Raw genomic sequence first — 15,943 nt, 5'->3', positions numbered from 1 at the left:
GGACCTCCCTCTCAGGTCTAATATGTCCCTGTGTTGCTCAAAGACTCCACTATTGACCAGAGGTCAATGCTGCCTGCCCCTCTGTTATTCAAAATTACCTCTTATTCCTTACTATCTCCCTCAAAAAAAAATCCTGCTTTTCTTAGTGGTGCATTAACAAAACAAACATGAAAAAATCCTAAAAATGGAATGGTCTGTTTCAGTTAAAAATACTTAGGAAGCTATTGTACTTGCTAATGACATTTTTATGTTCAGTACATTGAGTTTATATTCTTTTGAAAATGCTGTTGTTCCAAAGCATCCATTTACTTTCCTTCATAATTTCCTTTAAAAATATTATTAACTTAATAGTCACCAATATACATTCATTTCTAAATAAAAAAAAAAAAGAGCAAGAAAAATATTTTGCATCCCTTTGCAGTAGAGAGTGGGGTCGTGGGACTATTATTGCTACCGATGGGGCAGAATACTTTGCTAGGATCCGTTGGAATATCTCAGGGTTTAGACTCCATGTAGGGAGGTGGTGGGAGAAGAGGAAGTGGAGCAGTGATTGATTTCAGTGTAACTCCTGTTAAGACATGGAGAGAGAAGGAAATACAGACCACCAGTTACCTCACTGCCCCACTCTCTTCTAGTGATTCCAGAAATGCTTGGTTTACCTGTGGAAAATAAATAAATGCTAAGGAGACATTTATAAGAACTGCATGTTATTTAAGCTTATATATTGGGAAGTACGATACTGATTTTATCGGCAGCTAAATGGCACAGTGAATAGATCTCTGGGCCTAGGATCAGGAAGACTCATCTTCCTGTGAGGAATGCTAACAGTTTGGTTCCCCCAGAATTAATAAGAAAACAGGACAGAGGGAGATTAGGTTATTGATTAATTGATTTCTTGGTTTATTGGTTTATACAAATATGTAAACAAGATAAGGGAGTGAATGTGATAATATAGGGTGAAGCCCCCTCAGGGGAATGAACTAACCCCTACCTCAGTTACTTTTCATACTTATAACTGTTGCAAGACTGCACCCAGATGCCTTGAGGCACATTCTGGCTAAACCGGATGTTCCATGTGGCTAAATCAGATATTCCATGTGGCTAAACCAGATGTTCTGGTTGTGCAGAGACCACTCCCCTCTAACTTGTTTTGAACTTCCTTCCATTGAAGTTAGAATTCCGTGAATAGATTGTGCCCCTAATATACCCAGCCAATGTGTTGAGGTGAAAGGGGATGGGCGGGAACATTGCAGATAGAGTCTATATATTCTGCTTTATAAGACACTCTGACACACACCCTGGCTGGCGCCATCTCGAGGGGATGGATTCTGGGTGTGTCTTTTCTCATGAGAAAGCGATAAAATGCCTTTTTGCCTTTCTTAAGAAAAAGTCTCTGATTTGATTATTTTGGGGGTCACAAACACCCCACACACTCCTAAATTAAAATGTGGCCTTGAACACTTAACTAGCTGTGTGATCTTATGAAAGTCACTTAACCCTGTGTGTTTCAGTTTCCTCATCTGTAAAATGGGATGGGAAGGAAATGACAAACCACTCTAGTATCTTTGCCAAGAAAATTCCACAAGGTCACGAAGAGTTGAAAATGACTGCACAAAAAAAAAAAAAAAAGCTCAATACTGATTCTGCACATCATATGAAAGGGATATGGTTGCTTTGTTTTAAGCTTTATTGATTATAACAGTAAACTTTCTTCACAAACCCTCAGTTTTTAGTGTCTGTAGCTCAAAATCCATCATAATCTACTCATTACACAAAATAAAAGGTTTCATTTGGAATAAGCCAGTGAGAGAGTTTAATTGTCCCTTAGAGTTTTAACTTAGAACCATTGTCCCCAGGGTCCTCTGGAGCTGATATATGCATAGTGCTTGGATGAATTGAAATCTTCTTGAAGGATAGTTGAAGCTTGTCTATATCTGTATCTTTAAAGAAATGAGGTTTTTTGAAATTTTTATTCCTCAGATCAATAGCTTTTTTTAAGGCTTACATTTATGATTGATTGAAAGCAGGAACCCATAAAGTTTAGACCAGAAGACTAATTCTGTGAGTATGTAGGCATATGTGAGTATGCTAGAGCAAAATCCTGTTCTTTTGAATTGTCAGGATAACAGAGGATGCATAGTGACTATCTGAATTTTTTTCTCACTGTGTGCATTGTTATAGGAAGTCTTGATAAATGCTTAGAAAATAATGTTAGTCACTGATGTATTCCCAATCATTCATCATCAAGCATTTCTCAAAGTTGTGTTTCAGGGAAATGATCAAAGACAATGCTCCATTTGCAAACATTTGTTTCATTCCTCCATCGTGCATTTACAGGGTTTGGAGTTGTAGGGGGAGGTCATATGATCTCAGACTTCAAATATCTGAAAGGTTATCTTGTGGGAGACAGATTAGACTAACTTTGCATAGGGAGTTGTCCATGAAGCCAGGACTGACCATGTGATCAGGGCAAGTCCTTGACCTCTCAGTGTTCTAGGCAGCTCTCTCAAATTAAAGAGAAGGCGATGACTTGCATGGCTAGGGGGAGTTTCCTTACCTGGAAGTTCTCTAAATGAATGAATTTGCAGGTCCAGTCCCTATTTCTGGATAGCCCTAGAAAGTAGAAGCAGGAACCATGGGTTCTCTCTCTCTCTCTCTGTCTCTCTCTCTGTCTCTCTCTGTCTCTCTCTTTCTGTCTCTTTGTTGCTCTCCCTCTCTATATATAATAGGAAAGAAAGGAATAAAAGAAAGGGGCCTGATAAAAGGAAGAACAGATTAAGAAAGGCAGCAGTCAGAAGTAAAACAGAGTTTGGAAGGACAGAATAAAAGAAGAGAAGGATAGAGTTAAGAAAATAAGATGGAGGAAAATAAACAGTAATCAAAACTGTGAATATGACTGGTATGAGCTCACTCATACAATGGAAATGGATTTACAGAATGGAATAGAAACCAGAATTTTACAACATGTTGTTTTTAAGAGATGCACTTGAAAGAGAAAGACACAGAGTTAAAAAAAAAAAAAGGAGAGAGCAGAATCTATTAATTGAAGTAAAAAAAGGCAGGAGTAGTAATCATGATCTCTGACAAAGGAAAAGCAGAAAGAGTCTCAATAAAAACAGACAGGGAAACCATATGTTGACAAAAGGTAGCATATCAACAACGTAATATAATTTTTTTATACAATATGGCTAATATGGAAGGGTTTTGTATGATTTCACACATATAATTGATATCATATTGCTTGACTTCTCAGTGGTTCATACGGAGAGATGCCAGAAATTGATGAAAATAATACAGAAAGCAAGAGGACCTAATGGAAGATTAAATTGTTAATACAGATTAATTTTAGATTTAGTTTTAAGGGATCTGATTGTGCTGTGAGTTTATGGGGAAGCTATAATGTTCTATACTTTACTCTTGTGTTCCCATTGTGAAAGGTAGTCCATAGGCCTTACCTTACTTAAATCCAATTCACTTGGAAGTCTGGACATCCCCTTCCTGATGGCATTGGTCCTCTTTGAGAACAGAGAACAAACAGTAACAATAGCAACAATCATGTGATTCGCAAAAGTCCCCATCTCAGACACATACTGTCTTAGTGGCTTTGGATACATTCCTTAACCACTCAGAGTTCCAGGTTACAAAGCAGATGCCAACTTTTATCTGCTGAGGAGCTTCATCATTGGGAGCTCCCTAAACCAGTTAAATCATAGGTCCAGTAAAAAAAAAAAGGTGCATATTTTGGGTTCTGAAGATTCAAAGCCAAAAATGAAACAATGCTTGACTTCAAGGTGTTTATTGTAGTTTACTGGTGAAAAGAACAATTCAAATTCCCCAGTATTTTGAGAGTTGATCTCTTTCATGAAGATCAATATCATTGTTCATTGGAGAAAGATACTGTGCTATGATGGAAAAAGACACTGGGAACAGAGTCTAAGGACTTGGGTGTGAGTTCCCAACTCTGTTCTGAAACCTTGGGCAAGATATTGAACTCCTCTTGGTTTCAGTGTCTTCATCTGTAAGATAAAAGGTTGAACTGAATGACCTCTAAGTTCATTTCCAGCTCAGTGAATAAAAATAGCTAATCAAAAGGAATCAGATGTCTTCCTGGGCTGTTTATCTCAATCTTTAATTACATGAATCCCAAAATTTATTTCTGACTGAATTCCCTTTTATTATGTGATTAAACACAAAATCGTGAAGTTCTATATTTAAAACAATGATGAAATTATTAATTATAAATTATATGTTTATGATACTTTATAATTTTTAACATGTATTTTTATTCATTAACTAATTTGGATCTCATGACCGTGCTGAATTCTCATTTAACAGGTGAGAAAATTTAAGGTTTGGAGGAAGATGATACAGATGATCCCACAATTAGTGACTTGTAGAAGGAGATTTAAGGCAGAAAACACCCGATACCAACCAAGGTCAAATTTTTTTCTCATTGATGACAAACTTGTAAAACATAATTCACTACTAATATTCAATCCATTTTTTTTCTTCTTTTACTAGGCTATAATTAAGCTTAGAAGTGAGTGGAATCTCTAGGACATAGTCCAATCCAACCACAGTCTCCTACCCAATGGCATGGATGAACTAGACACTGGTCACTGAGTTCTTTGTGAAAGGCTTCTCAGAAGCTCCTCATGTTCAGCCCTTCTTCTTTTTCTTTTTCCTCTCCCTCTACACAGTGGCGCTCTGAGGGAACATCCTCATCTTTGTTATAGTAAATTTTAATTTCGCATTATACACACCTATGTATTTCTTTCTAGCCAACTTAGCTGTGGTTGAAATCCTGTGCACCTACACAATTCTACCAAAGCTGCTTGAAAACATGGTGGGTAGAAAGACCACATCCTATGAAGGTTGAATGACCCAAGTGTATTTCTTCATTTGGTCCTTAGGAGCTGAGTTGCTCCTTTTCACAGTTATGGCTTATGATTGGTATCTGGCCATCTGCCATCCCCTCCACTATAGCACCATCATGAGCAAGAGGGTCTGTATGCTGTTAGCTGCTGGTGTTTGGTCCATCAGGATTCTCACCACCAGCATTAATAGCAGCCTTATGGTTCGATTGTCTTTCTGCCACTCCAATGTATTCAACCACTTTTTCTGTGAGATCCCCCTTTTACTCAAGCTCTCCTGCAGCCCTATCTACCTGAATGAAACCATGACTTCCACAGCAGATGTATACGTATCAGTGGGAAATTTCATGATCATGATGCTCTCCTATGCTTGTATTATCTCCAGCATCCTGAAAATCTGCACCACTGAGGGCAAAAAGAAAGCCTTCTCTACCTGCTCCTCCCACCTCATTGTGGTCAACATGTATTACTGCACAGTAATATACACCTATATGGCCATCTTCCAGTTACTCATTGGATAAGGATAAGGTTGTGTCTGTGATATACACTTCAGTGGCTCCTACCCTCAACCCTCTCATTTACACCTTGAGGAATAAAGAAGTCAGAGTGGGACTCAAGAAAGTGTTCTCTTTCTTCAAGAGATGTTGAACTCTCCAGATGCTGAAGTTGTGAATGAGGAGACTTCCAAATGAGGAGACTTTCCAATAATTCTGGCTTTGTTTTAATGATTGAGCATTACTGATGTTACAAAGTCTTCTAATCCAAGACATACTTCTCAACTTTCAAAAATATTGTTGTTCTTCTGGACACTTACAGAAAATGAACTTTTCTCCCACCTCCTGAGGTTTGGAGACATAATTTTTCTAGAGCTTCCTTTGTTACTTTCTTCTCTATTATCTCTTGTAGTCAGGAAATAAAACTTTTAAGTCTTTTTTAAGAATAATACACAGTTCAGAGGTACACTTGAATACCTCATTTGTATAAATCTTTACAGTTATTTGTGAAATCCCATTACAGGGGCCAAGGTATAGTAGATAACACCATTTTCAGACATTTGTGTAATCAAACTGCCTTTTTACCCTCCTCTTTCTGTGTAGTTCTCTCCCTGTGCAGATTTTACATTGTTTTTGTTTCTTCAGAAAAAAAAGTCATTCTATGAATTAACTGCCATGTGGACTTAAAAAAAATGTCTGCCACTAACTAGTTGTGTGCTCTTGGACAAATCATTTACTTTATCTGGACTTTAGTTTCCGCATTTGAGGTCTGTCCTGACTTTTTCACAAAGTAGTGGACATTGATTGAAAAATAATTTCTCATTTCTTTTAGGATTGAATACTTAAAATTGGCTTTTACAAACATTTTATTTTATCCTTTCAACAATGCTATGGGATACATATTAGTTTTTCTATTTTACATGTGAAGAGTTAAAGGTTCTAAATGACTAAATAACTTGTCCAAAAACGTGAAGATAGTAAAGAAGTGTCAGCAATGGAACACAAGTCTTCTGTCCCTATGTCCAGAGAGATCTTTCCAGGGCCAGTGCTCTATCCACTGAGCCATCTAGCTGACCCAAAATGCTGACATTCTTGAGAAGGGTGACAGATCAGATCATTATAAATTTATTAATACTGTGACATTTAATAGGAGTAATTATAAAATATGAAATTGAGTTCAGAAAATAGATGGTTAGACTATTCAGGTAAAAGAGACTTTTGGTTTTAATGCATGGCTAGCTCAATATAAGTAAAAATTGTTATAGGACAGCCTTTTGAGGGGAAGGGAAAAATAATCCAACAGAAAGCAGACACACTGCCCGTAGACAGAGAAGCCACAAGGAAGCAGCACCTTCTATGGGGCACTTTCCAGATTCCCTTTAATTCCAGTAATTTTCCTCTGTTGATTGTTTCCCATCCATGCTGTCTATAGTTTGTGCACACTTCTTTGCTTATTGTCTCCCTCATTCTATTGTAGCTCCTTGAGAGCAGACTCTTTTACCTTTCTTTGTATCCCCAGCACTTAGCACAGTGCCTGACACATAATGGGTACTTAATAAAGGTTTATTGACTCACCAACAGTTTTCCCTCTCTCAATTGCATTTGAGCAATTTCTTTATGATGTCATTAATGAAAAGGAAGGAGGAATAAGCCCTGCTGATGTTGGTCATGGTATGATAGGATATTGCCAGTTGGTATGATGCTGGTGCCAGTCAGTTTGCTATTATCCTGCTGCCTATTTTTCAAAGACTCTGAGATGCATGCTGTAGGGAGTTGGGACAGAGCACACGCACTGAATATATTTATGTTTTTTACTTCCCCATATTAAGGTGGGAGAATAGAGAAGCTACCTAATGAAAACCATTCCAAGGTGGGTGGTGGTTAAGTCTCATAGACTGCTGTCCCAGAAGGCCTCACACAAGCCAAATACACCCCACCCTTTGTGCACCTGCACCCCTCATATCCATCTCATGGTCTCCCAATACTAGTTAGCTCCAGAGTATCCAGTCACTTTACTGATCTTTCAGGGAACCCAGGATTAATATACTGGTACCCCACCCCACTCCAGATCCAGAGCCAGAGGGAAGTAAGCACTTTGAGAATTGGCCTTTATTTAGTAATGATTGATTCCCAAAATGATGATCCCTTGAGCTAAAAATCCATGTTTTGGGGATGTTTAAGACAACCTAGCCAACTGAACATGGTGTTGGGGGTGGGCAGCATTGGTAAGTATGTCTTTGAGTGACTAGGAATGAGAAGCATTTGATTTGGTCATGAGTGCCAGGGTGCTCTAGTCTTGGAGGACAGCTATTCTTTACCCAGGGGTAAAGAGGCCCTGTTTCTCCCTAGGCAATTGGGGCACTAAAACCTCATCACTATCTTCCTTTCAAAGAGGCTTATATATTTCAGATGATTCTTTCAATTTCATTTTTTCTTCCTCTTGCCCCTGGGAAGGGAATCATTTTTTTTGATAATAATGGATACCATATGTGTAATGAATATACTAATAGATTAGATTTTTCAGAATTGCCTCTTTGTGAGTCAGAAGCTCACAATGCAGTTGAAATGATCAATCAAACCTTTGATAATGCTCACAATCACTGGCATCCTTGTGCCTATGTACCTTAAGTGAAGCAAATCAAAGACTGTAGAACCTGTTCCCATCATAGAACTCTGGTCCTGTGACCCACCAAGTCACGATCCCCAAAGACTGGACTCCAGAATTGTGTTGTCTTCCATTTGTGGGTTTGTCATGGGAAACAGCTCAAGCCTGGGAAATGATTGTTCGTGATCCGCCTTTCCCCCTCTCTTCCCACTTCTGATTTATGTACAAAATCTCCATCTTCACTTCTGATCAGGAAAATTCCCAATTTGCAAATCTGTTCCTCATAATGAAACTCATGAAATGGCTACCTGATTACTGGCACTTTGTCTCTGGCCTGCTGTTTCCTCATTCTCATGTTAGAGACTGGCTCAGTAAAATCCTGTTAATATCCCAGAACTTTACACTCCATACTTGTCACATAACTCCACATTTTGCAAAATGGGCAAAATGTACTTTTTAGAAATGCACAAAATTAAAATCTGTTGTATCTTTTGTTACTAAAAAAATATGAAAAACAACAAAAATTAGAGAGTGCACCCCTTAAAGCCTGGAAGACCTGGGGTCAAGTGTTCTCTGAGACATATTGTATGTGTGTTCTTGAATGAGTCAATTCATCTTTTCATGTCCTAAAATGGAAACTCTTTATGTTGAAATGAAGGTGCTGACCTGTTTTGATGAAGGAAATTTACTCATCGGGAGTTACATATACAATAAAAGAACAAATCCAGAAACGATCTGTAGTGCAAAACAAACTTATGGTAAGTATTCTTCCTTCATTCCTACTTGAAGGAGTCCAAATGAGTGTAGTTCTAGTATATGTTTGAAAAGAGGATAGAATTCAGTTTAGTTTCATTTAGTGGAGCCACTTCATTTTAAAGGAAAAAGAACCAAGATCAAGATACAAGAAACAATTTTCCTGAAGTCAAAAATTTCTAGATTGAAGAGCTCAGACTAGAGTAACTATTGCTCCTTCCTTACTCAACTGTATTTTCTAGTCTACCACAATGGATCAGAAGACCATGAATTTGAACCATATAGCACAGGTAGGTCTGTGCAAAGGGATCAATAGCATTAGATAAAGAGTTGGGAGATCTAAGATAATACCTATCTCTGCCACATTTTTTATTTTATTTTTTAAAATTTTTATTTATTTCAAATGTAAAACAAGCATTTTCATAACATAATAGAATTGAAAAAAAGTTGGTTGTACATGAAACTGCAAATCTGTTATGTATAACTTGCTATTCCATATAATAAAGTGATCATGTAACTTTATTTTTTGTTCGTTTTTTCTTCCTGCCCTCCCAAGAGATGGCTACCTTTAGATACAAATATGTGTGTATGCATATACTTGTGTATGTGTGTGTATATATGTGTGTAAAACTATTCTATACATACTTCTATTAATCAGTTGTTTCTCTGAATAGAGATAGTGTCTTCTTTCATACATTGTTTGTAATTAATTTGGGTCTTTAAAACAGTCAAAATGATTTATTCACCCAAAATTGTTCTTAAAAAATGTTGCTGTTGTTGTATACAGCACACCGTTTTGGTTCTACTCATTTTGCTTTTCATTATTTTGTAAAAGTCTATCCATGTTTTTCTTCAATCAATGAGCTCATCATTTGTTCTAGCACAGCAGAATTACATCACAATAATATACCAAAAGTTATTTGGCCATTCCCAAATTGACAAGCATCCCCTCAGTTTCTAGTTCTTTGCTATTATAAAGAGAGCTGTGATAATATTTTCAAATGTACTTTTTCCCCCAATCATCTTTGGAAGTAGACCTATTAGTGGTATTGCTCAGTCAAAGGGTATAAGCACTTTAATAACACTTTGAGCTTAATTCCTCATTGCTCTCCAAAATGGTTGGATCAGTTCAAAGTTCTACCAACAGTGAATTAGTGTCCCAATTTTTCCACACCCTCTCCAACATTTGCAACTTTCCCTTCAATCATTTTACCCAATCTGATAGATATAAAATGATATCTCAAGATTTCTTTAATTTACATTTCTCTAATGAATAATGATATAGAGCATTTTTATATGTTTATAAATTATCAAATATTTAAAGAACCATTAATTCGAATACTATATAGACTATTTGGGAAAATAGGTGATGAAGAAGTCTTATTGAACTCTTTTTATGATACAAATATGTTGCTGATACCTATGCCAGGAAGAGTCAAAACAGAGAAAGGAAATTAGACCAATTTCCCTAATGAATATGGATGCAAAAATTTTGAACAAAATATTAGCAAATAAATTACAGCAACTTATCACAAGAACAATACACTATGACCAGGTAGATTTCATACCAGGAAAGCAGAGCTGGTTAAATATTAGGAAAACTATCAGCATGATTCATCATATCAACACCCAAACTATCAGAAAACACATGATCATCTCAATACATGACAAAAAAGCTTTTGACAAAATACAACACCCATTCCTATTAAAAATACTAGAGAGTATAGGAGTAAATGGAGTCTTCCTTAAAATAATGAATAACATCTACCCAAAACTGTCAGCAAGCATCATATGTAATGGGGACAAGCTAGAAGCATTTCCAATAAGATTGAGGTTGAAACAAGGACATCCATTATCACCGCTGTTGTTCACTAAGGTAGTAGAAATGTCAGCTTTAGCAATAAAAGAAGAAAAAGAAATCGAAAGTATTATTCTAGCCAAAGAAGAAACAAAGCTATCACTCTGTGCAGATGACATGATGGTATACTTGGAAATCCTAGAGAATCAAGTAAAAAAATTACTTGAAATCATAAACAACTTTAGCAAAGTTGCAGGCTATAAAATAAACCCACACAAGTCATTGGCATTTCTATATATAACCAACAAAGCCCAACAGCAAGAGATAGAAAGAGAAATTCCATGTAAAGTTATTGTGGACATTATAAAATATTTGGAAGTCTACCCACTGAAACAAATCTAGGAACGACATGAATACAATTACAAAACACTTTCCATACAAATAAAGTCGGATCTAAATAATTAGAAAAACATCAGTTGCTCATGGGTAGGCTGAGCTAATATCCCTGAACTAATTTACTTATTTGTTGCCATACCAATAAAACTACCAAAATTATTTTATAGAGTTAGAGAAAATCATCATAAGATTCATTTGGCAGAACAAAAGGTACAGAATATCAAGGGAACTAATGAAAAGAAAAGCAAGGGAAGGTAGCTTAGCTATTCCAGATCTTAAATTGTATTATACAGCAGCAATCATCAAAACTACTTGGTACTGGCTAAGAAATAAAGTGGTGGATCAGTGGAATAGGTTAAGTTTGCAAGTCACAGTAGTCAATGACTATAGTAATCTACTATCTGATAAACACAAACACCCCAGGTTCTGGGATGAGAAATCACTATTTCATAAAGACTGCTAGGAAAACTGGGAAAGGGTATGGCAGCAACTAGGCATAGACCAAAAACTCATGTGATATACCAAAATAAAGTTAAAATGGGCTCGTGATTTAGATATAAAGACTGATACTGTAAGCAAACGTGGAGAGTAAGGAATAGTTTACCCATTAGATTAATGGAGAACAGAAGTATTCATGACCAAACAGGAGATAGAGAACATTACAAAATGCAAAATGGATAACTTTGATTACATTAAATTGAAAAGTTTTTACACAAACAAAGCCAATGCAACCAAGATAGAAGGAAGTTAGAAAATTGGGAAATAATTTTTACAAGGGCCTCATTTCTGAAATATATAGAGAATTAAGTCAAATTTTAAAAATACAAGTCATTCCTCAATTGATAAATCATCAAAGGATATGAACAGGCAGTTCTCAGATGAAGAAATTAAAGCCATCTATTGTCATATAAAAAAAATGCTCCAAATCACTATTGATTAGAGAAATGCAATTCAAAACAATTCTGAGGTACCACATCACACCTATCAGATTGGCCAACATGACAAAACAGGAAAATGATAAATGTTAGAGAAGATGTGGGAAAAGTGGAACACTAATGCCCTGTTGGTGGAGTTCTGAAATGATTCCATCCATTTTGGAGAGCAGTTTGGAACTATGCCAAAAGGGCTATAAAAATGTGCATACCCTTTGACCCAGCAATAGCACTTCTAGGGCTATACCCCAAAGAGATCATAAAAATATGAAAAGGACCCACATGTACAAACATTTTTATAGGAACTCTTTTTGTGGTGGCAAAGAATTGGAAATTGAGAGGATGTCCATCAATTGGGGAATGACTGAGCAAGTTGTGGTTTATGAATGTAATGAAATACTATTGTACTATAAGAAATGATGAGCAGGCAGACTTCAGAAAAACCTGGAAAGATTTGTATGCTCTGATGCTGAGTGAAGTGAGTAGAACCAGGAGAATGTTGTACACAGTAAGAGCCACATTGTGCAATGATTAATATTGATAGACTTAACCCCTCTCAGCAATAGAAGGATCTAAGACATCTCCAAAGGCCTCAAGATGGAAAATGCTATCCACATCCAAAGAAAGAACTAAGCAGTTTGAATGTAGATAAAAGCATACAATTGGCTATTTTTTTTCTTCTGTTGTGTTTTGTTTCTCTTTTTGTTGGTTCCTCCTATTGGTTCTCTTTCTTACAACATCACTAATATGAAAATATGTCTAATAGGAATGCATGTATATAGCCTATATCAGATTGCACACTATTTTGAGAAGAGAGATGGGGAGGGAGGGGGAAAAAAGTTTAAAACTCAAAATCTTATGGAAGTGATTGGTGATAAAGCAAAATAAATTAATAAAAAAGTGGAAAAAAGAAAAAAAAGCATTTGATATAACATTGGCTCCTCAACATTCTTGGAAATTTGATTTTTACTTGTTGATTGTCATAGAATTATTGATCTCTCTTTAATCACTCTCTTTCTTTAAGTTTCTGTCTCCTAGTTGTGTGGCTTTGGGCAAGTCATTCAAGGTCTTTGTGTCCTCAAATTCCTCATCTATTAGATGAAGAAGTTGAACTAGGTAATCCCTTAGGTTCTTTCTACATCTAATTATCTATATCATCCCATGGGTGATATAAATGTTTAGAATCACTGTTTAGAAATCTGTCCACATTCCTGCTGGTGATCTCATTAAGCTGGGTCATAAGGGAGACAGGACAAAGAGTCTCCCTTGTGAAAAACAAAACCAATAAAAAATAAATAATGACATTGATGATGACTGGCAATGTGACACCCTCTTTTTTCTCCAGTAAGGTCCCATTTCAAATAAGTAGCCAAGAAATGTATTTACCTTGCAGATCCCTACTTAAGTGCCCACAGAGCACTAGAGCTCTTCACTTATTACTCTCATCTCTCAGCTATTCTTCATACTGTCTCAGGTAAGGGTCTGGTTCATCAGGTTAAAGAACAGAATCTTATTCTTAAACAAGAGATTCTCATTTCAAAGTATTTCAATCCAGATCATCTCAAGCAGCAGTGATAAGGATGAGGCTGGAGTATGAACCCCCTAAGAATTCTCTAAGTCTGGACCCTTTGACCTTCAGAATGTGTATATTCACTTTGGGATATATTTGATGCAACCATTATAGTCCATATCTCTTTTCTTTTGCTAGTGACATGATAGACTCCTATTCCTTCTTAAATGAAGGCACATCCAGAGTTATTATTGGAAGGCTGTTTAATATATGTATTTTAGTTTGTAGTTTGGACATCTCAAACATTTCACCAGCTGGATTAGAATGCTTATTTATCTTGCAAAATATCTTCAACTCTCCCACCTGTGTGCCTATATGCCTGTGTGCCTGTGTTCATAGATTTCACTCTGCCTCATTGCCTTCTCCATTTTCCAATTTACAAATTCCAGGTCACATTACCCCTCCTCCATAAAGTTTTTGCAGGTGAACTCAACATAATATTTCTCTCCTTCCATGTAATTTACATATTATTTTGTTCTTCTCCTGAATATTTCTTATAGTGTGGTTTTATGTTGTGAGCATTTGTGGCTATACATGTTGCATTTTTCCTGGTGAAGTGGAAACTCTTTAGGAGAAGCAAGTGAGTTTGATTTATTTTTGTAATTAACTTCAATATGGGGCAGAGCATAGTTTGTAGATTTTATGGAAAGTATCTATATACTTCACATCTAATTTGAAGTAACATTGTCATTTTTCCTTTACCAAGTAAGATTTTATTTAGTTATTTTTCTTCCTGGGATAAAGGAAAAAAAAACATTAAATAAGGCAAATACAGGTGTTAATGAGGTAACCCTACAGAGAAGGAAGGTCAGAGACTAATAAGGTCCTGGTACAGGGGAAGTAAGAGTCAGGTCTGGGCAGGAGAGAAATTGTCCCTAGGAGAGATTGCTGTTGCAGTTTTACGGGAAGGGCAGAAGAAAGGAAGAAAATGTTAGCAGCATCTCAATGCACACACACCTCTAATTCCTAGTTGAGACTTCACCCTTCAGAGCCCTTTTGTGCTTTAACTTGATACTAAGGAAAGTTTAATGAGCGGCTGAGATTTTGCATTTGAACTATTCTTTAGGGCTGAAATGATGCTCAGGGAAAGTATTTCTGCAAAGTCTCACTGAAGATAATCCTAGTCATTGGTACTTGAACCTTGCCAATAGGGCACTAGAGCCCTCAGCAGACTTAATCTCACAACAGCTTAATGCTGCCCTGGGGAACACTGTTTTTTTTTTTTTTTTGATAGGCAATGGCTTTAAGTGACTTGTGCAGGGTCACACAGCTAGTAAGTGTTGTATGTCTGAGGCTGGATTTGAACTCAGGTCCTCCTGAATCCAGAGCCAGTGCTCTAACCACTGCACCACCTAGCAGCCCCTCAGAGCCCTGTCTTACCCTTAAACAAAAGAATCTGTTTTCATGTGATTTGAATCCAGATCTATCTAGATTTCTGGAAAGGGGATGTGGCTCTAAAGTTGATTTGGGGTAGGGGATTTGTTGAGTAGAACACAGGAGGCAAATGTACTTTTTAAAAATTGTTTATGACATTTTCATCAGCAAAGTGGTTGGGAACTGGGGAATGAACTTTTTTCCTGTGGAGCTGCCATGATGTCCCTGAAAAATATAAGACAGAAGCAGTTGTTTTTTGGTCTGCAATATGGAGGCTTTAAACATTTTTTCAATATTTTAAAAATTTAGTTGTTTATTTATTTTTCATATTCATTTCAACTATTTTTTTAGTTCATTCTGTAGGTCTGTAAGGATACCATCATCGGCATATTAGTATACCATACCATGTGTAAAGAGTGATAGTTTTGTTTCATTTATTTTGTTTCTTTCATTTTTGTTCATTCAATTTTTTCTTGTTTTACTGCTAAAACTATCATTTCTAGTATGTTATTGAGTAACCAAGTTGATAATGGACTTTCTTGCTTTATGCTTCATCTTATTGGGAAGGCTTCTTGCTTATTCTCATTACAGACAATGCTTACTGATGGTTTTAATAGATATAACTTATCATTTCAAGGAAAGCTCCATTTATTCTGATTTCTAGTATATGCCAATGAATGTTGAATTTTGTCAAAAGTTTTTTCTGCATTGTTTGAGATAATCATTTATTATTGATATGGTCAATATGATGATAGTTTTGCTAATATTATAGCAGCTCTGCATTCCTGGTATAAATCATACCTGGTCACAGTATAATAGATCATAATTTTTATGATTTTTTGTTGTAATCCTTTAGCTATTATTTTACTTAAATTTGTTGCATCAATATTCATGAGGAAAATTTATCTATGGTTTTCTTTGTTTGTCTTCTTCCTGGTTTAGATATTGGTATTATGTTTGTGTCATAAAAGGAATTTAGTAGTAGATCTTTTTTGTCTTCTTTTCCAAATAGTTTTTCAAAATATGGTATTGAAGTTAATAATTCTTTAGGTGTTTGGTAGAAATCACATGTGAATCCATGTGGTCCTGGGGATTTTTTATTTGGGTTTCATTCATGGCTTATTCAATTCCTTTTTCTAAGATAGGG

At 36.2% G+C, this 15,943-nt stretch overlaps 1 pseudogene; it reads left to right on the top strand.

Moving 5' to 3' along the window:
- Nucleotides 1-4,591: 4,591 nt before the first annotated feature.
- Nucleotides 4,592-5,522, top strand: LOC114042568 (annotated as a pseudogene).
- The last annotated feature ends 10,421 nt before the right edge of the window (nucleotides 5,523-15,943 follow it).

Source organism: Vombatus ursinus, unplaced genomic scaffold (genome assembly GCF_900497805.2).
Source record: "Vombatus ursinus unplaced genomic scaffold, bare-nosed wombat genome assembly UNPS02014601.1, whole genome shotgun sequence".
Taxonomy (NCBI): Eukaryota; Metazoa; Chordata; class Mammalia; order Diprotodontia; family Vombatidae; genus Vombatus; species Vombatus ursinus.
This window is presented reverse-complemented; position numbering and strand designations above follow the sequence as displayed.